Raw genomic sequence first — 21,910 nt, 5'->3', positions numbered from 1 at the left:
GTATAAGGAAGTTATGAGCGTTTGGAGTACAGAACTTTCTACAAGCGTTTCAGAAGCTATTTTTGGAAAGTCAAAGCAACAATCATATCAAGTACCTTTCGGATATCGTTATGGATCAAATCAAATAGGGCCTTTGGAACCATATGTACGTATCAAAATATATCAGAGACTCAATGGAATAATCGAACGAGCTAACATTTGAAAATCAAAACTTTAGTCATATCAATTATCTTTCGAATGCCATTCGGAAACATATCAAATAGAACTTCGACATCATGGATACGCATCAAAGCCATATGAAATAGCTTATGGAAATCAAGAACGTTAGCCATCCTAGTGGCTCTAAGAATGGGAGTTTCTTTGGAATCATATACATATACTTGGTCATGTTGATTTCACAAAGATCATGCCAAAAGAAAGAAAGGGTAAGCCTTACATACCTTGCCCGCATCCTACGCTAATCCAAACTTAAGTCTTTGGCTTCGCAAGATCTACAACAATATTTGTACATACCAAACATTAGCCATAACACTTAAGAGTCCAATTCTAAACCAACACTTTATTTACAAAACTTTCGGCAGCATCTCCCCTGTAATTACAACGACCCCGAGAATTCAACTTGGCCAAAAATACAACAACAAATCCGAGAATTTAACTCGGCCAAATTATCAACGATAATACCAACAATTATTCTAACAATATCCACAATCAATTCAAAACGCATACTAACGTTAGCAACATCTTTCTACAAACTTTGACGACTTTCCATTTACGTTCAATTCATAATTGCTTACATATTCAAGTACTAATCCGCAACCATTTAAACAATGTTCAAGAATACTTCAAACAATCCGTACAATATTCAAACAATTCAACCAATACTCTACTTCATCCGAAACCTTCCAAATGCAACAAGAACAATAACAACACATTTCCTTCCTTCAAATTCATGAACTATACTACCAATTCACACACTAACAACATTGTTTTCCATAAATACAAGGAATGGCTTTTAGCGTCACATTAGCTTCTAAACAACTCTCCAACGCTTACAACTTCAACTAGAATCATTAAACTTTCATTATCAACATAGAATACACCACAACAACAACCAAAACACTAGATAAAATAATTGATTCATTCTCTTCTATACACTACAACAACCACACGGCCACAACATACATCCATATTTTTCATGAATTTCACGAATTTCCACATACTACAACATACACAATCATCCATAACATATAAAGAAGATTAATTCTTACCTTTTTCCCTTAACTTCTCACTTGGCTATGATTATGAACTTGCAACAAAGAGGGTTCTACTTGGTCCAACAATTATACCACGTTAAAGAGGACCTTCAAATTAGTAGGAATGCTTGAACAAAATATTTTTTTGGATCAAAGTTGAAGGCTTCTATTTTTCCTTGCTATGGCCGAATATGGCCCTTTGTTTTTCTCTTCTCCAAGTCTCTTGAATATTCTAAGTGTTGAGATGAAAAATGTGCCCTCTTAGTCATCTTTTATGAATTAATATTGGGCTCCCATGTGGGCCTTGGCCCACTTCATGTTGGACGGCCATATGGCCTATTAATTCAAGCCCACTTTTTTTTTTGTTTTGCAATTCATGAAAATTTATTTTCCAAATTCCAAATTTGCCCTTAGCCTTCCTCCATATTTCTATGAGTCATCTTGCGAATTTCCCTTTCTACCCCTAGCCATTCTTAATATTCCCACATCAAATTTTTTTATAAACAACTTATGTACCAAAAAAGATCAAAAATATAGCCTTGCTCTTAACTTCCCGCAATTATCTTGAATTATCCGAATGCGCAAAATACGGGATATAACATCCTCCCCCCTTTAGAACATTCGTCCTCGAATGTTGAACTGGCTTCATGGGGTATTGTAATACTTCGGGGAGGTCTCCTTTATAGTTGTCACTTACGGTCATTTAACATATCCATTTTTGAAGCTTAGATTGCCTGTGGGCGTAGAAAACAATTAGGGATACTTCCTCTTCACCTCTTCTTTCGGCTTCCCAGATCGTCTCCTCTTTATTATTGTTTGGCCGCAATACTTTAACCGGAACCACGTCTTTGGCGTATAATTTTATTACCTGACCATCCGTTATGGACACAGACTATTCCTTATATGGTAGCTTTTCTATCACTTAGATATCATTTATATGAAACACTTAGGAAGGGTCACTAACACATTTGCGAAGCATAAACACGTGGAAGACTGGATGCACTGCTTCTAATTCAGGTGGTAACTCTGATTCATGGGTGACTTTGCCAATACTATGGACAATTTGATAATGTTACGTCCCGTATTTTATACATTGGGACAATCCGGATTAACTATGATAAGTTAGGGCCAAGACCATTCCGGGACATGAAGTCGGGACTTTTGACCCTCGATTTTATTTTGAGACATAAGTTGTACATGAAATTGTGGGCATGGAACACTTAGGAAAAGTTGGGACCAAACGTCATATACTTGGAAGTTGAAAATCATGCAAAAACAGGCCCTTTGGCCGTGTGGCTTTGAAATTGGTCCCACACATTTTGTGGCCAATTTTAAATGGTCCAACACATGTGTGGGCCATGGACACTTGGAGGGTTCATCTAGGAGCTTAAAAGATGACTTCTAAGTCATCTTCTATCATTCTACACTTAGAAAAAAAATCAAGAAGTTGTAGAGCAACAACAACAACCTCTCGGCCAAACCCAAGAAAAACCAAGTACAATTTTAGCCATCCCAAAAATATTTCTTTGGTGCAAATCCACTAATTGGAGGTCCCTAAGTAACGTGGAAGTGTTGTTGGAGCGATCAAACCATCCGTCTAGTAGATCGCAAACCCTAGCCTATTTGTGGAGTTGAAGAAGAAAGGTAAGATTTGATCTTGTTTTATGTGTTGTGAATGTTTTATGCATGTTGTAGTATGTTAATATGGATGAAATTTGTGAAATATAGTAAGTTGGAGGTGAGCCGTGTATGGTGTGTATGGTCGTGTAGATGTGTGTGTTGTGATTGGGTTGATGAATTGATTCTATGTAGCATATTTAGTTGTGTAGTGTGGAGAAAAGAATAAGAATCATCAATATATGTATATGTGTAGTGTGGCCGAATGTAGGTCATATTGCATGACAAGAATGGGTTATGGTTGTGTTCTCGGGTTTGGGACTGTTTTCGGGAAAATTGGAGCAATTGTTGGATTGTTGGAAATATTGTGTAAATTGTTTAACATGTCCTTGAATATTGTTGGTATGGGTTTGGGTTGGTATTTGAATGTATGAGCGGCGATGTGGCTTGAATGTAAGCCGTCGAATTGAATATTGTGAATGTTGTTGAATGATGTAAAAGAGAGTTATTAATGTTATATTGCCTTTCAGATTGGTCATTGGGGTTGCTAGGTTGGTTATTGTTGTTGATTTGGCCGAGTTAAATTCTCGGGGTTGGCCTATTTACAGGGGAAATGCTGCCCAAATTTCTGTAGAATTGAGTGTTAGTTTGGAATAAATTGCCTAAGTGCCTATGGCTAATGTTTGATATTCGTTGACGTATTTGTAGACCGTGAGGAGCCCGAGGCGTAGGTTGGGATTAGCTTGAGTTGGGCTATCTTGGAGTGCGTACGAGGTATGTAAAGCTCAAACCTTCCTTCTTTTGGCATGCCTTAGTTATAAATAGGCTATGTCACGAGCCTCGAGGAAATTCTAAATTCGCAATCCGAGCACGTTATGACTCTTATATATATATATATATATATATATATATATATATATATATATATATATATATATATATATATATATATATATATATATATTTCTTGGCATTCGTATGTTTGATGTGATGAAATACGAACCCTTATGTCTTCGAAATAATTGATTTCCAAATGTTGCACAAAAAGTTTTGTTTTAAAGAATTCCGTAACTATGGACGCCGTATCTTTCACAGAAAGGCTCGGATTGCTCCGATATTTTCGTAGGAGTTTGCATGGCGTATGATGAGTATGTTTTTCATAGGCGGGCCCGGCTCGGGTCGATACCCGTCCGTGGGTCCCGCGACTTTCCTTTATTTAATTCGGAGGACTCTTGAAAGAATTTGGTATGACTATTATTTCGATTCTCAAGTATGGTCATTTTACTTATAATTGAGTCCATGATAATGACTTTATGCATATGGTTACTCACGACTCTGCTCGTGCGTTTTGTTATATCTTTCGCCGAGTCTCGGGCTGGTTCTGTTGTCGTGCGCACTTTGATATACTCCGGTGTTATGCTGTGTTTATGGTTCACCGAGCCACTCGCTAGAGGGTCGGGTTCCACTTATATTTGGCGTTATGCTGTGTATGGCGTTATGCTGTGTTATGATGTGTGACGGGGATACGGTGATTTGAAACCTTCTGGTGTTATGCTGTGTTATGGCGCCATCGACGGGCGGGCGACCATATTTTATGTGCCCTATGCATGACTTATATTTCGAAAGTAAACATTTTGATATTTTGGGCTTGCACTTATTTTCTGTACTTCTATTTCGTTTATGCCTCAGATTTGTTTTCTGTATCTTCTGCTTTGTATACTCAGTACATATTTCGTACTGACCCCCTTTCTTCGGGGGGGGGGGGGGGGGGGGCTGCGTTTCATGCCCGCAGGTACAGACGCACAGTTTGGTGATCCACCAGTTTAGGACACCCTCTTCTGCTGTTTGGAGTGCTCCTCTTATTCCGGAGCCTACATTTTGGTATATATATTCGTTCGTTGCATATGTATATATTTGTTCAGGGGTACGACGGGGCCCTGTCCCGCCATATGATTCATTTGGTCTGTTTAGAGGTCTGTAGACGTATATGTGGGTTTGTGCCTACTTCTGTACAGGTGTGTTTGTATGATCCCACTCGCCATGGCAGCCTTGTCGGCGTGCATTTGTATATGTTTGGGGCCGTTGCGCCATTTGATAGCCTTGTCGGCTTCTGATATATATATATATATATATATATATATATATATATATATATATATATATATATATATGGTTGTGTTGAAATGTGTCTGAGACAGTTTGATATAGTTTGAGGTAGCGTGTGATATTTGTGCCCATATACGCTATCTGTATGTGATTCGGATTGGATGAGTGTGTTCGGGTGCCCAGTTCGGGCACTAGTCACGGCCTACGGGGTTGGGTCGTGACAGAAGTGGTATCAGAGCGGTTTGTCCTCGGAATGTCTACAGGCCGTGTCTCGTAGAGTCTTGTTTATCGGTGTGTCGTGCACCACATCTATAGACAGGAGGCTACAGGGCATTTAGGGTGTTACCTTTCTTTGAATCTTAGATCGTGCGATAGAGCTGTGCTATTAGGATGACTCTTTTATGACCGATTGTTGTATTTTTCAGTGATGCCTCCGAAGAAGGCAACGGCTGCCCAGAAGGGCAAGGCGGTGATGAGAGAGACTAGTCAGATGTCGAGAGTTACACGGGCTCGTGCTCAGGATTTGCCCGAGGTTGTGCCGCAGTCAGAGGGTTCAGCTACACCACCACCGGAGGAGCCTGGGGCAGGCCCATCATTACCTCCAGAGGCTCCAGTGCCCGAGCCTCCAGCTCCTCAGCCAGGGGCGGAGGATAGGACGTTGAGGGAGGCCGTACAGTTACTGACGACTTTGGTAGCGGTACAGACTCGCAGACGCGGGCTGAGAGGTGATGATCATGATGACAGACGCGATAGCCTGAGGGTCCGTGATTTTCTGACATGTAGTCCCCTAGAGTTTTTCGGGTCTAAGCCCGAGGAGGACCCCCACGACTTCATTCGGGGGATGCGACGCTCATTGGGATTGGTCAAGGCTTCAGAGACCAAGTCCGTTGAGTTAGCCTCGCACAGGTTACGAGATGTTGCAGCTAATTGGTATGAGTCCTGGGAGCTGTCCAGAGGTGAGGGTGCTCCACCAGCTACATGGGACGAGTTTGTGGCCGCTTTTCTCCGCCACTTTTTGCCCCCGGAGTTGCGGAGGGCGAGGGTTGACAGATTTTTGCAGCTGCGGCAGGGAGGTCGGAGTGTTCGTGAGTATAATTTGGAGTTTGATTCTTTGGCTCGATATGCACCTGCTATAGTAGCGGATATGGCCGACTGGATGCACCGGAACGTGATAGGGTTGGACCGCTACCTGGTTGACAGCTGTATGGCGATGGCATCGCAGACTGATATGGACATCGCCCGGTTACAGGCCTACGCGCAGGGTATGGAGGACCGGTCTGGCAGAGATCGTGATAGGAGGCCGCCAAAGCGGGATAGATCAGCAGGGTATTCTGGAGATTTTCGAGGCGGACAACCTCAGTCACAGCAGTCGGGCAGATATCCTCCTCCGTCCAGCCGGGGTACACAGTCCGCTGGTAGATGATTTGATGGTGCAGGACCGTCTGGGGCCGGTCAGAGTTCCAGATCATCAGGTTCGTAGACGACCAGGGGTTCCAGCCAGTCCAGACCACCCAGGCCCCGTTGTTCTTATAGTGGGAGATCGCACCCAGGGGAGTGCTACCGAGCCACAGGAGCTTGTTTTTCCTGCGGCCGTCAGAGCCATGTTATGCGAGATTGTCCGTGTTGACACCCAATTTTGTCCCGTCTCTCTGCCAAAATACCTATTTTTAAGCTTCTAATATTTTTTGGAAAAAATAAAAAAAAAAATATATTATGTTTACTATAATTATTAGCCTCTTATCAATACCGCCATTGTATCATTCTATCAATTATTATTATTTACCGTATTTTATTTTATTATTATTATTATTATTATTCACAATTTTTAGCATTTCGGCATTTTACCAGCTTACGCGCACGCATCGCATTTATCTTTGCATAATTAAATAAAAAGTATTTATTTTAGTGCGGATTTTCGAAGAAAAAAATAATATATATTATTACACGACTATTATAACACCATATGATCTTATTACCCGAGTCTAATAATCACACATTTTTTTTGGTATTAAGTAATATTTTGTCACCCTCGGTATATCATTAATTAAAATGGGTCTTTTATTCAAATTTAAAAGCCAAACTATTTCTTGCACTCGGTCCGTATTTTGACTTACCGGACCTCAAATCAAAGTCCGATTAACTCCTAACATTTTTTGGACTAGATCATATTTTTTATCTCAATTTATAGACCAGTCCATATTTTTAATTCATTAGCCCATTTTTAATACCCGGTCTAAAAATTGACCCGGTCCGTAAATGAACCGGGTCTGACCCATTTCAGTGAAAATAAGGGTAACCCTTTTAGTTCCCCTCATTTCTTTCCCACCTCATCACCGCCGCTTCACCTCCCCCCACCTTCCTCCGCCTCCCTCTCTCGTCGTCATCTCCCATCTCCGTTGCCACCCACCTCCATCACCAGCAACCATCTATCCTCCATCACTACCCCATACCCCCACTTCACCACGTGATCCCCACTTCACCACCGACATCCCACTCGCCTCCGACACATCTGTCATACCCATCACTCCGACACCTCTGTCACACCCATCACTCCACTACACCACGCGTCTGACGCCACTCCCACCATACCTCTGACACCCCCACACCTCTCTATCTCCCCCACGCGTCTGACACACCCATACCACTGTCACCACACCACGCTCATCTCTCTAAAAAAAATGAAAAAAAACCTAACGAATCACGCTATAAAATAGATTCTATGGATTCTGTTTCAGGGGGCTTTTTTTTGAAAAAAAAAACGAATTCTAAAAATCCCCCAAATCGCTATTTTTGACAGGATTTCGAGTCACAAGTAAACTTCCCCCACAGACGACATTAGTTTACTTTTAGTATTATCCAATATCGAGTCAAAATCCACATCGTTTGCTCTGTTTTGCCTTTGACATCTATTCGGATTCAGGGTATACAAATCGTGATTCATAGCGTTTTGCGGTAGATTTGAAGTCTCGAGTGTAGATTCGAGACCAGACGCCTCAATTCGCTGCACCCACAACAGGTCGGCGTCATATTTCTTCTACTCTATCTGTTCAAAATTTATTCTGTCATGAATATAGTCTGCCTGGGTTTGGATGCGATAAAAAACGAATATATGACATGTTGGTATTGATTGCTGATTTGATTTGGTCTCAAGCCTGGGATCTGTGCCCAGTTCTGTTAGCAACCATGTATTAGGTCGGGTTCCATTTTTTCTTTTTCAGTATGATCAGTATGTCTTATATGAAAATAATCATGTCAAGACGATTTCTAGTAATCTGTTTCTTTGCTTCAATGGATTGCCTGATAGGCCTTTGTTATATGGTTACGACATAATTAGAAGCTCTGTGCCCATCTAACCCTATGCATCCGACATGCTTTTTTGCCTTATGAGTAATTTGTTCGTTTATGTTATCAATGTGATATGAATGATTTTGTTTGTATGAATCCCTCCTTGTATTTTAATCTTTTTTTTGTGTGTGTTTGTGAATTTGTTTGTTTTGCTGTCTACATATGTTTAGTTAAGTATACTTTAGCTAGTTATCTACTGATCCATTTACTGCTATATGCCAATATGCCTAATTAGGTGTGGTTAGTTGTTTATCAATTATTTCCTGTTATGTGGGCAATAGGCGTACTAATGGCAGCTTAGCGGTTTTTTTTTGTTAGTCTATCCTAATTATAGCATTCTCTCGTATCTGTTTGTTTGTCTGCTGAACCTAATTTCATTATATGATAGTTCTTATGATTGATCATATTTAGTAATGGAAGTATCTTAAGTTAGTCATGGTGTCATGTATAGTGCAGCCTAGTGAGACCAGTCGTAGTCCAATCTGTTTTTCTTAACTTAGTTATCTTGTGTGTTCTGGGTATAGGCTCATTGTTCTATTATAGTTCAGGCTGTTTGGACCTATTAATGTTAGAATAGGGCCAATAAATAAGTTTCAGTCCATCCAGTAATTTGGTCCTGTATTCATCTGTTCATAATATTCAAAACCAGCACATTATCTGTTCCTAATATTCACAGTTTGGTCCAAGCTGTTTCTTTTTTTATATTTGCGATTATAGGTGTTGTGCCTGTTGGGTCATGTGTATATTTTAGCCTTAACAGCCTGCATTGCCATCTCCCCTTGACTTCTGCATCCATTTGCCTGCTAGTTGGCTTGTTTTAGAAAATATGTCGATATTTCTACTGTCTTGAACTCGACCTTTGTCGGCACTTGCGTATACTGATACACCCATCTGGATTTAGTTACTTTCTTCTTAATAAGTAAGGTTATCATGTCGTCGATAAATGCGGGATGCTCTATTTGAACTAAACCCGTATACTGAACCTTAAGTCTTTGAAGCCTTTCATTGTCTATTATACTCACTGATTGCCCAGGTGCATCCTACATCCATGCCCTTTTTCTTTTCACGTACTACTACTTGTCTAAAGTGCTTCCGTTATGGCTTTCACTCTACCTGTCATGGTGAATACTTGAGCTGCATTTAATCTGCCTCCTTGTGCTAATGAGGAGTCCATATCCTCATTTCCTTCTTCACTTACAGCCACTGCCACGCAGATGTCGTTTGCCTTAATATTTTTTATAATTTTCGCCTTGCAATGTGCACTGCCACTACTGGGCAGAATGTGTGCTTTAAATGCTCTAATGTTGTTAAAACCCTGAGGATATATACCTACGTATACATAAGGTATATTTCAAATATACCTAAATATACACAGTATGTATATAACATGTTTATTTGTTTGAGTTTACATCTTACATGCTTAGCGTTATCGATTGATCGTATACTAATACTTTGCTTTCAATCTTATGCATGAACATCGCATACGAGTCCGAGAGACTCGCTTTTCTCCCGTATTCGGTGTTGGGCCAAGGCCCGACGAAATACTATCCTCCTCTGTCCAATTTCTGATCACAGCAAAGAAAACAAAATATTGGGTCGTGGCCCATGCGACAGCAACAGACTTGCAGCAGTTTCTTTTTTAAAATGGGCTAAGCCCATTCAAATTATCTATTCCTCTATTTATTTTGTGCATATTAATTTGTATTATGCAACTAACTCTTTGCTTGTTTTGTTTTCTTAATTTAGATAAATCCTAATTAATTAGTAGTTTTAGCTTAGTGTAAGGGGTAGTTAACTTAAGGAGGATCAATCAATTCTATTAACTTCATTTTCTTTCCCTTTTATATCAAAACTATTTATAACATCTAATATTTATTTTATTTAGAATAATAAATTTGCGAATAGCGTAATTACATATTTTGAGTTAAAAGGGGATCATATTCTGATTTTAAAGAAGTTTCAAAACAATGCTAATATAAGTTTCAAATACATTCTATGAATAATTCTCTAGAGATAATGCACGACGGTTAGTCAAGGATAGTCAATATCGAAAGCACCCTTTTTTTCAAAAAATAAGTCTAAGTATTTCCGTATCACTATATTGATATAATGTAAATCTTGTCCAAGGCACATTTGCTAAAAAATTATAGGCGAGTTGTTATGTTTTGCAAAACTTTATTTTCAAGAACATTGCTATATTTCCATTCAAAACTTTAACATGTCCGAATTTTGTTTAAAACAGCATTTAAAGTTTCCTTTTACATTATATTTTTGTAAATCTTATTCCTACCAATATTACTTTCCTTTTAAAATTTTAGCATCATTTATGAACGAGCCATTTCTAATTTAAGTATTATATTTAACTTTAATTAATTAACCTAAGTTTGGCCGGACAACCGTAGTTAGCGGATTCTAAAGGATGCCTAACCCCTTCCCTTTAGAATAATATAGAGCCCTTACCTAGAATCACACTGGTTAAACAGACTATTAATTGAGGTTTAGTTCTAACTTTGCCTTAGTTAACCTGTAGGTGTCCTAATTCACCGGTAAATTAATTAGGTGGCGACTCCTTAAAACAAAATAAACAGGAATCACCAATACGTCATACTCCCTAAATCGACCCGGTTAAAATGGGGTGTGACAGCTTGGCGACTCCGCTGGGGATTTTAGGCTCTAACCATAACAACTTAGGTTAATAAATAATTTGTGGGACACTTTGTTTGTTTTGCTTTATTTTCCTTATATTGTTGCTTTATATACTTCTAAATGTTTGTATTTCATTCCTTATGTGCATTTTTTCTATGTAATATGTACATTACTGCTTTCCTTAAACTGTCATTCCGTTCATATTTCTTCCACTTCTGGAAACTCACACTATCACACGTACACGCGAGGTGTGTTTTGCGCACCCGCAAATTTCTTTCGTAGAATCCAAATTTTAGGAGAGTTGGCGTATGCGCGGGGTGCCCGAGTAACGGGGACCGCGTAGCCTTCTCACTCGAGCAGTCCGCTTGGGAACCTTGCGTCTAGTAAACCCATTCTTAGTCTACTTAGGGTAGAGCGAAGCCAAAACCTTGTAAGGACATGCATCATTTTAAACCTAGGAGGCTTAATACCCTTGGTGTATTAAGTTCATTAGTCAACCTTACCAAATGTCCAAAAGAGTCTATGACTCTAAGTGACACTACTCACTATCTATGTGCATTATTTGAAGGATAAATATGTGGAATATGTCGACCTAGTACTCTATAGATAAATATTTCAAGAAAAACTGACCTTTTGTTGCAGGTTGATGTGGAGCATCTAAAATTAATGCCGGAGGTTGAAGACAATTAAAAGAAATTAGTGGAGATAAAGCGTTAGATATCCTAGATCAACTTTAAATTGTATTATTAAACTGACATGTAATAAATTTTATTTTCTTGTAAATTAGTTGTAAGAAGAGTTATGGAATGATACATAAAAGACATGTTTGTCCTTCAAATGTTCGTTAGGCCTACCTCTGGCATAAAGAGGTCCCTTGCATTATAAAACGCGATGTATTATGTGCAATAATGTGTTTATATTCTCCTTACCGTATACTGACTCATTTTCCTTTTCTTTTTCTTGTTTTATCTTTTTCTTTTTAAACTTTTTTTCAAAACAAAAAAAAAAAGGTTGACTTGTGCTAAAGGGGAACTGGCGGAGCATCCATATTTCACACGGTCTAGAGCCAAGAAATCAGATTCTGACTCATCACTAATCACCTGGTTAACTAAAAGGAGTCGTTCTAAAATGGAGCAAAGTTTGATCAATGCAACCGCTTCATCTGAGCCATCTCTTAGTTTACCAATCACGAGTGATCCCACATCCTCTAATGAACCAGAAACACATTTGGAGATAATTGCTCGTCTGGAGCGACGAGTTGCTGAATTAAGTCACATGGTACTTCACAACCGGTCATTTTCTCAAACGCCACCACATATGACTCCATTTCAGGGGGTTCGTCAGACTTTGCCTATGCCACCTCCATTCCCAAATTTGGACGAATTTAACCAAACAAATTACTTTACCACTTCTCAGCCAGTTCGTTCCGAACCTCTCACTCAAAATGCTCCCTTTTTGTTTACAGCCACCTCTTCAAAAGCTCAGTTCATACCGACGACACATGATGCTACCAATACGTATCAAGTTCCACCAGTGTATACTTATACCACAGCTCCGCCCATGACACAGATTCAAGGACAATGTCGCACAGATGTTGATCATTATGTCGAAGTTGAAAATGAGGTACGGTCAGTTAATGATGAAATGATAAATAGAAAGCTCAAAAGTTTGGAAGATGCCATGAGAAGTTTGCGTGGACTGGGTAGTAATCAAAGCGTGAGATATGAAGAATTATGTGCATTTCCTGAGGTAGAATTGCCACCAGGTTACAAGATCCCAAAATTTGAGAAGTTTGATGGGTCGGGAAACCCTTTCTTTCATTTGAAGGTTTATTGTGAAAAGTTGATTGGCGTAGGAAAGAATGAAGGGATAAGAGTCAAACTATTCAATCAAAGTTTGAGTGGAAAAGCCTTGGAGTGGTATTCCAAGCAAGATACAACCAAATGGCGTACTTGGGACGACTTGACAAATGCTTTCGTGGATCATTACAAGTTTCATGTTGAGAGTGCTCCTGACAGAATTTCGATCACAAAGTTGAAGAAGAAGTCGATCGAATCATTCCGAGAATATGCTATACGGTGGAGGGAAGAAGCATCTAGAGTACACCCGCCCATGGAGGAAACAGAAATGGTTACTTTCTTCATTCAAGCACTAGAACCGGAATACTATGAACGTTTGGTGACAATGAGTGGAAAAACTTTTGCAGAAGTGATCAAAGCTGGGGACATGATCGAAGATGGCATTAAGACAGGGAGAATAACGAGTCTTGCGGCTTTGCAGTCTACTAGTAGGGCTATACAAACAGGTACTCTCGGAAACGGAAAGAAAAAAGAAAAGGAAGCAGCCTCGGTAATGGCTTTGGGAAACACCTCGTACCGCCATCAACAACCACCACGATACCAGCCTAACGCTCCTCACTCACAATATTTCCAATATTCTCCATATCCATACGACCAAACTTTGTCATCTTACCAACCTCAATCACCACAAATATCCTACCCCGTTTACAACACACAACCAGCATATCGAACTCCATGACCACCAACATATCCAGCTCCACCATCACAACCTCATCATCCAAAAATGCATCCGCACCTCGCCCAAATAAACCGTTTCGCAATTTCACACCATTGGGAGAATCACTGAGCTTTGTTTTCGAAAGACTGCAAGCTTCAGGCTTAGTATATCCTGTGGAAGGTAGAATTCCAGATCCATTACCCAGAAGCTTTGATCCCACTAAAACATGTGCATATCATTCGGGGGTAAAAGGCCATTCCACTGATCGTTGTTACGCATTGAAGCATAAGGTTGAGGATCTTATTGAAGCAAAACAGATCACGGTCAAACCACCAACACCAAATGTGGTTAACAATCCACTCCCGACCCATGATGGGGCCACGATAAATATGATTGGAATAGATGAAAATGTTGACGACCCAGCCGAATTTATAGTGCCTGTGGATCGTGTGGAGGATCATGATTTTGTAGCCGTTGCTTCTCCGGCTGTAGTGATAAGGGGTTGTGTGCCTGTCGAGATATTAGGAGCTTCATCAACGCCTGTGGAAGTAGTTCAAGCACCAAATCAGTTACCAGTGCTCGATACAAAAGCCGTACCATGGAATTATCAACAAACTGTGATGGAATGTCGAGGAAAGGACACGATCACTGACAAGGTTAAGACATCAGGAATGACAAGGTCTGGAAGATGCTATTCTCCAGAAGAGCTAGTTAGATTGGGGAAAGTTAAGGAAACCAATGTACCTCCCAAAAGGGTCGTGACTGAATTCGAAGCAGAAGAATTTCTGAGGAAGATTAAGGCTAGTGAGTATTCAGTTGTGGATCAGTTGAAAAAGACCAATGCTCAAATTCCTATTCTCTCTTTGCTTTTGAGTTCGGATATGCACAGAAATGCACTGTTGAAGATCTTGAATGAAGCATACGTCCCAAGCGAAACAACTAGTGAGGCGTTAGCTGGGATGATTGAGCGCGTACTTGACAGCCATCGAATCAGCTTCGATAATGAAGAACTGCCGCCAGAAGGATGTATGCATAACAAAGCGCTCTATATAACTGTCAAGTGTCGTAACATGTTTGTGGCTAAAGTATTGATTGATGGGGGTTCTGGACTCAACATCTGTCCATTAGCAAGTCTGAAGAAGATCAGATATTATGTTAGTGAGCTCAAGACCAGTGATATGAATATTCGAGCATTTGATGGGGCTCAAAGGCGCCCTATTAGGGAAATAGAGTTGAAAGTGTTGATTGGCCCTGTTGAATTCATTATGGATTTTCAAGTACTTGATATTTCCACGACATACAACATGCTGTTAGGAAGACCGTGGATCCATCTGGCTGGGGCTGTAGCATCTACTTTACACCAAACTGTCAAATTCGAGTGGGATCAGCAACAAATATGTATACATGGAGAAGGGGACACGTCTTTCTATCTAGAGCAATCCACCCCATTCATCGAGGCAGAAGGAGGGTTCGACGGAGCAGCTTACCACGCTTGGGAGGTTGTGAATGTCACTAAAGAGAGTGAAGTTTGTCAAACTCAAGAGTTCAAAAGATCATGCGCCGCAATTATGGTTGCAAAAGAAATGCTGAGAAATGGGTACCAACCTGGATTCGGGTTGGGTAAGACATTAAATGGGCGGATTGAGCCAGTAGTTCTCCCTACGCAACAGTTTACATTCGGTTTGGGATATGAGCCAACTGAGGAAGAAGTGAAGAAAGCACGAAAAAATAAAATGAAGGAGATTGCATTGCCAAAACCTATTCCTACCATTGATCAAACTTTCTCAAAACCTTCAGATCTGATTGATGAAGTTGCCTATGATGATATCGTGGAGGGAGTCAAGAACCTGTTCGTGGAAGATGAAGATGATCATGCTGCGATAATCAAAGACTTTGCTGAAATATTGACTTTATAGGCTGCTGAGCCAAGACCGGAGTTGCAAAATTGGACTTCTATCTTAGCCCCGGTTCGCCGGGAGTTTCAGTATTTTAAGTTTAAATTTCCTTTTGTAGTAGGCCGGAGGCATCAACTAGAACATTTAGTTCCTTTTGTCATGTTGCCTCTATGTTTTGTTACGGCCTTTTTAAATTAAGATTCTGTCATTTTGTTTGTAACGAACTACGTTTGGCCTGACTTCCTGTTGGATACGTAGGCAGCCCATATCGGGTTCGGCCACTCTTTTCAAATCATTTTAGTATCTTTGTTTGTGGTTGGAACTACGTTTGGCCTGACTTCCTGTTGGATACGTAGGCAGCCCACATCGGGTTCGGCCACTTTTTCAAAAAATTTCAGCGTTTTGTTGTATGGGTGGAACTACGTGTGGCCTGATTTCCTTTTGGATACGTAGGCAACCCATATCGGGTTCGTCCCCCCTTTATTAAAAAACAAAACAAAATCAGAAATCTTTATGTTCATTACGAACTACGTCTGGCCTGATTCCTTTGGGGATACGTAGGCAACCCGAGGCGGGTTCGGCCCTTCTATTTTAAAATTTTTCAATTTGTCCAAACATTTTGGTTCCTATAAAATACATAAGGATTTTTATACAAAACTTGGTCTTTCCCACCGTTTAAATTCATGTGTTTTAGTATCTTGAAACTGGGACAAATTTTTGAAATCGGTCAAATTACTTTCAAAAATTTTTCATTACAACTTCCTCACTTTTCGATCGTTTAGAACCAAGCGTTTCCAGGACTTGAAACTGGGACAAATTGCGAAGTCGGTCAAATCACTTTCGAAAACTTTCATTATAAGTTCTTATTTTTCAATTGTCCAGAATCAAGCATCTCTAAGACTGAAACTGGGACAAATTTTTAGAAGTAGCATAAAAGTGGTCTTAAACAAAAGTCCATCCATATTTCTAAAATGTGAATAAATTCAAAAATCGAGTCTTCTTAATCATGTTACATATTAGAGCCACTAAGTATTTCCTTTCAAAGTCATCCAAATCTCATTACTTTTATTTTCAAAATACATTTTTTTTATAACTGAAACTCCCCGGCAAAGCAAGATATGTGGTGAGACATCGAAGAACGTGGACGCGACCGAGACAAAAGTCAATTCAAGGGCCAAGTTCCCCGACATGCACAAGTCAACCAATTTTCTTTTAAACTCACAATTTTTCTTTGTTGAGACAGGTCCAATTAACATGAACACGGTGCATGTATTAAATTATGGGCGTGATCAAAAAGTTAACTTTCTTCAAAATGCAAATACTCTTCAGCGTGGATGCAAAGGTAGCTTATGTCGAACGGTGGACGTCGTTCCACTCATCACGAAATTTCGATTGCAACAGTGGACACAAGTTCATCTTCTCAACCAAGGGCTGTAAGTATAATTCTTTTAGACCCAGCTATTGATTCTTATCACTAATAGTTGTTTTAGCTCGTGACATTCATCGATGGATCGAATACATATAATCATGGACACTGACCTTGATCACCTGTTATTGGTTAGAATTCCTCAATTTCGTCATCACTTCATACATGTTCAAATCATTATCAAATTCTTTTAGAATGAAGTATGTTAATAAGATAACAAGATCGAAATATTGCATCGTATATCAAATTGTGGGGGTTAATTATAGATTTAACTTCCGTCACAACGGGACATGGATTAAGATGTGGATATCTTTTTACAATACTATTTCTAAAGTGGACGTGGATTTACATTTACATTGTGGATGCGAGCATGGAAGTGGAAATAGAATTATATTACAAAAAAATATACATATAATTGTAGAAAGTGGATACAGATTTATGTTTTCGAAAGTAAAAGTGAATTTATTTTTGCGCCGTATAATGCAGACGTGAAAGTAGATGTAAATTTACTGTTTGTACTATATAATACGGACGTGAAAGTCGACATGGATTTATATTTTTGTACCGTGAAATACGGACGTGGATTTATATTTTGAACTATGGAAGTGGACTTGGATTTATTTTTCTGCACTCTGGAAGTGGATGTGGATTTACATTTTTTTTGCACCGGAAGTGGATGTGGATTTACATTTTTTTTGCACCGGAAGTGGATGTGGATTTACATTTTTGCACCATGGGAAGTGGACATGATATAGGCACCCACCTTAAAATGCGGGTATTTCAAAATTCAAATTAGGCACCCACCTTAGAATGTGGGTATGTCAATTTTCAATTTAGGCACCCACCTTAGAATGCGGGTATTTCAAAATTTAATTTAGGCACCCACCTTAGAATGCGGGTATGTCAATTTCAATCCAGGCACCCACCTTAGAATGCGGGTATTTCAATGTTCAAATTAGGCACCCACCTTAGAATGCGGGTATTTCAAAATTTAATTTAGGCACCCACCTTAGAATGCGGGTATGTCAATTTCAATCCAGGCACCCACCTTAGAACGCGGGTATTTCAATGTTCAATTCAGGCACCCACCTTAGAATGCGGGTATTTCAATGTTCAAATTAGGCACCCACCTTAGAATGCGGGTATGTCAATTTTCAATTTAGGCACCCACCTCCGAATGCGGGTATCTTATATTTCAGTTCAGGCGCCCACCTCTGAATGCGGGTATCTTATATTTCAATTCAGGCGCCCACCTCCGAATGCGGGTATCTTATATTTTATTTCAGGCACCCACCTCCGAATGCGGGTATTTTATATTCAAGTTCAGGCACCCACCTCCGAATGCGGGTATCTTATATTTCAGTTCAGGCACCCACCTCCGAATGTGGGAATTTTATATTTCAGTTCAGGCGCCCACCTCCGAATGCGGGTATCTTATATTTCAATTCAGGCGCCCACCTCCGAATGCGGGTATCTTATATTTTATTTCAGGCACCCACCTCCGAATGCGGGTATTTTATATTCAAGTTCAGGCACCCACCTCCGAATGCGGGTATCTTATATTTCAGTTCAGGCACCCACCTCCGAATGCAGGTATTTTATATTCAAGTTCAGGCACCCACCTCCGAATGCGGGAATCTTATATTTCAGTTCCGGCATCCACCTCCGAATGTGGATTCAACTTTCGAAGCAGGGGTTGCAAGTGTAACTTCTCCAACCCTGCCTTATTTACATATATTTCTTTATTGCTAACATTTGTTTTTAGCTGATGGCTTTTGGCAATATCAAAGTTGGCATCACACATCAAATCGTGGATCTATTTCTTCGGCAACGAACTGGGGCAATTTGTCGGGAAGGATAATCAAACTTCCCGACACGGGTCAAAGATCTACCTCGAACACTCGTCTCTAATTGCAAGTATTCTCTTGCGTTCCAGCAATTCAATTTTCAGAATTCTAAAGTTTCTATCACAATACCCAGTGTTATCATAATTCAGCACTGGGACAATATTTTGCAAGTTTCGCGCCAATTGGGGTTCAAGTGTCGTAATTGTCCCAGAACTACACTCGACCTGATTCTCGTATAGCCCGAGATATGTATGCAACTCAGAGACCGGAGTCCGGTCATAATCCTCTCAAGTTTCCTTTAGCCGGGACAAAATAGGCTACTAAGTCAACGTCTTTGCCCGACAACTCTTTTCATCATTACCGGGCAAAGAGGGACAAGTTGTTGACACCCAATTTTGTCCCGTCTCTCTGCCAAAATACCTATTTTTAAGCTTCTAATATTTTTTGGAAAAAATAAAAAAAAATATATATTATGTTTACTATAATTATTAGCCTCTTATCAATACCGCCATTGTATCATTCTATCAATTATTATTATTTACCGTATTTTATTTTATTATTATTATTATTATTCACAATTTTTAGCATTTCGGCATTTTACCAGCTTACGCGCATGCATCGCATTTATCTTTGCATAATTAAATAAAAAGTATTTATTTTAGTGCGGATTTTTGAAGAAAAAAATAATATATATTATTACACGACTATTATAACACCATATGATCTTATTACCCGAGTCTAATAATCACACATTTTTTTTGGTATTAAGTAATATTTTGTCACCCTCGGTATATCATTAATTAAAATGGGTCTTTTATTCAAATTTAAAAGCCAAACTATTTCTTGCACTCGGTCCGTATTTTGACTTACCGGACCTCAAATCAAAGTCCGATTAACTCCTAACATTTTTTGGACTAGATCATATTTTTTATCTCAATTTTTAGACCAGTCCATATTTTTAATTCATTAGCCCATTTTTAATACCCGGTCTAAAAATTGACCCGGTCCGTAAATGAACCGGGTCTGACCCATTTCAGTGAAAATAAGGGGAACCCTTTTAGGGTTTCCCCTCATTTCTTTCCCACCTCATCACCGCCGCTTCACCTCCCCCCACCTTCCTCCGCCTCCCTCTCTCGTCGTCATCTCCCATCTCCGTCGCCACCCACCTCCATCACCAGCAACCATCTATCCTCCATCACTACCCCATACCCCCACTTCACCACGTGATCCCCACTTCACCACCGACATCCCACTCGCCTCCGACACCTCTGTCATACCCATCACTCCGACACCTCTGTCACACCCATCACTCCACTACACCACGCGTCTGACGCCACTCCCACCATACCTCTGACACCCCCACACCTCTCTATCTCCCCCACGCGTCTGACACACCCATACCACTGTCACCACACCACGCTCATCTCTCTAAAAAAAATGAAAAAAAACCTAACGAATCACGCTATAAAATAGATTCTATGGATTCTGTTTCAGGGGGCTTTTTTTTGAAAAAAAAAAACGAATTCTAAAAATCCCCCAAATCGCTATTTTTGACAGGATTTCGAGTCACAAGTAAACTTCCCCCACAGACGACATTAGTTTACTTTTAGTATTATCCAATATCGAGTCAAAATCCACATCGTTTGCTCTGTTTTGCCTTTGACATCTATTCGGATTCAGGGTATACAAATCGTGATTCATAGCGTTTTGCGGTAGATTTGAAGTCTCGAGTGTAGATTCGAGACCAGACGCCTCAATTCGCTGCACCCACAACAGGTCGGCGTCATATTTCTTCTACTCTATCTGTTCAAAATTTATTCTGTCATGAATATAGTCTGCCTGGGTTTGGATGCGATAAAAAACGAATATATGACATGTTGGTATTGATTGCTGATTTGATTTGGTCTCAAGCCTGGGATCTGTGCCCAGTTCTGTTAGCAACCATGTATTAGGTCGGGTTCCATTTTTTCTTTTTCAGTATGATCAGTATGTCTTATATGAAAATAATCATGTCAAGACGATTTCTAGTAATCTGTTTCTTTGCTTCAATGGATTGCCTGATAGGCCTTTGTTATATGGTTACGACATAATTAGAAGCTCTGTGCCCATCTAACCCTATGCATCCGACATGCTTTTTTGCCTTATGAGTAATTTGTTCGTTTATGTTATCAATGTGATATGAATGATTTTGTTTGTATGAATCCCTCCTTGTATTTTAATCTTTTTTTTGTGTGTGTTTGTGAATTTGTTTGTTTTGCTGTCTACATATGTTTAGTTAAGTATACTTTAGCTAGTTATCTACTGATCCATTTACTGCTATATGCCAATATGCCTAATTAGGTGTGGTTAGTTGTTTATCAATTATTTCCTGTTATGTGGGCAATAGGCGTACTAATGGCAGCTTAGCGGTTTTTTTTTGTTAGTCTATCCTAATTATAGCATTCTCTCGTATCTGTTTGTTTGTCTGCTGAACCTAATTTCATTATATGATAGTTCTTATGATTGATCATATTTAGTAATGGAAGTATCTTAAGTTAGTCATGGTGTCATGTATAGTGCAGCCTAGTGAGACCAGTCGTAGTCCAATATGTTTTTCTTAACTTAGTTATCTTGTGTGTTCTGGGTATAGGCTCATTGTTCTATTATAGTTCAGGCTGTTTGGACCTATTAATGTTAGAATAGGGCCAATAAATAAGTTTCAGTCCATCCAGTAATTTGGTCCTGTATTCATCTGTTCCTAATATTCAAAACCAGCACATTATCTGTTCCTAATATTCACAGTTTGGTCCAAGCTGTTTCTTTTTTTATATTTGCGATTATAGGTGTTGTGCCTGTTGGGTCATGTGTATATTTTAGCCTTAGCAGCCTGCATTGCCATCTCCCCTTGACTTCTGCATCCATTTGCCTGCTAGTTGGCTTGTTTTAGAAAATATGTCGATATTTCTACTGTCTTGAACTCGACCTTTGTCGGCACTTGCGTATACTGATACACCCATCTGGATTTAGTTACTTTCTTCTTAATAAGTAAGGTTATCATGTCGTCGATAAATGCGGGATGCTCTATTTGAACTAAACCCGGATACTGAACCTTAAGTCTTTGAAGCCTTTCATTGTCTATTATACTCACTGATTGCCCAGGTGCATCCTACATCCATGCCCTTTTTCTTTTCATGTACTACTACTTGTCTAAAGTGCTTCCGTTATGGCTTTCACTCTACCTGTCATGGTGAATACTTGAGCTGCATTTAATCTGCCTCC

Source organism: Lycium barbarum, chromosome 9 (assembly GCF_019175385.1).
Source record: "Lycium barbarum isolate Lr01 chromosome 9, ASM1917538v2, whole genome shotgun sequence".
Taxonomy (NCBI): domain Eukaryota; kingdom Viridiplantae; phylum Streptophyta; class Magnoliopsida; order Solanales; family Solanaceae; genus Lycium; species Lycium barbarum.
Note: the sequence above shows the minus strand (reverse complement) of the source record.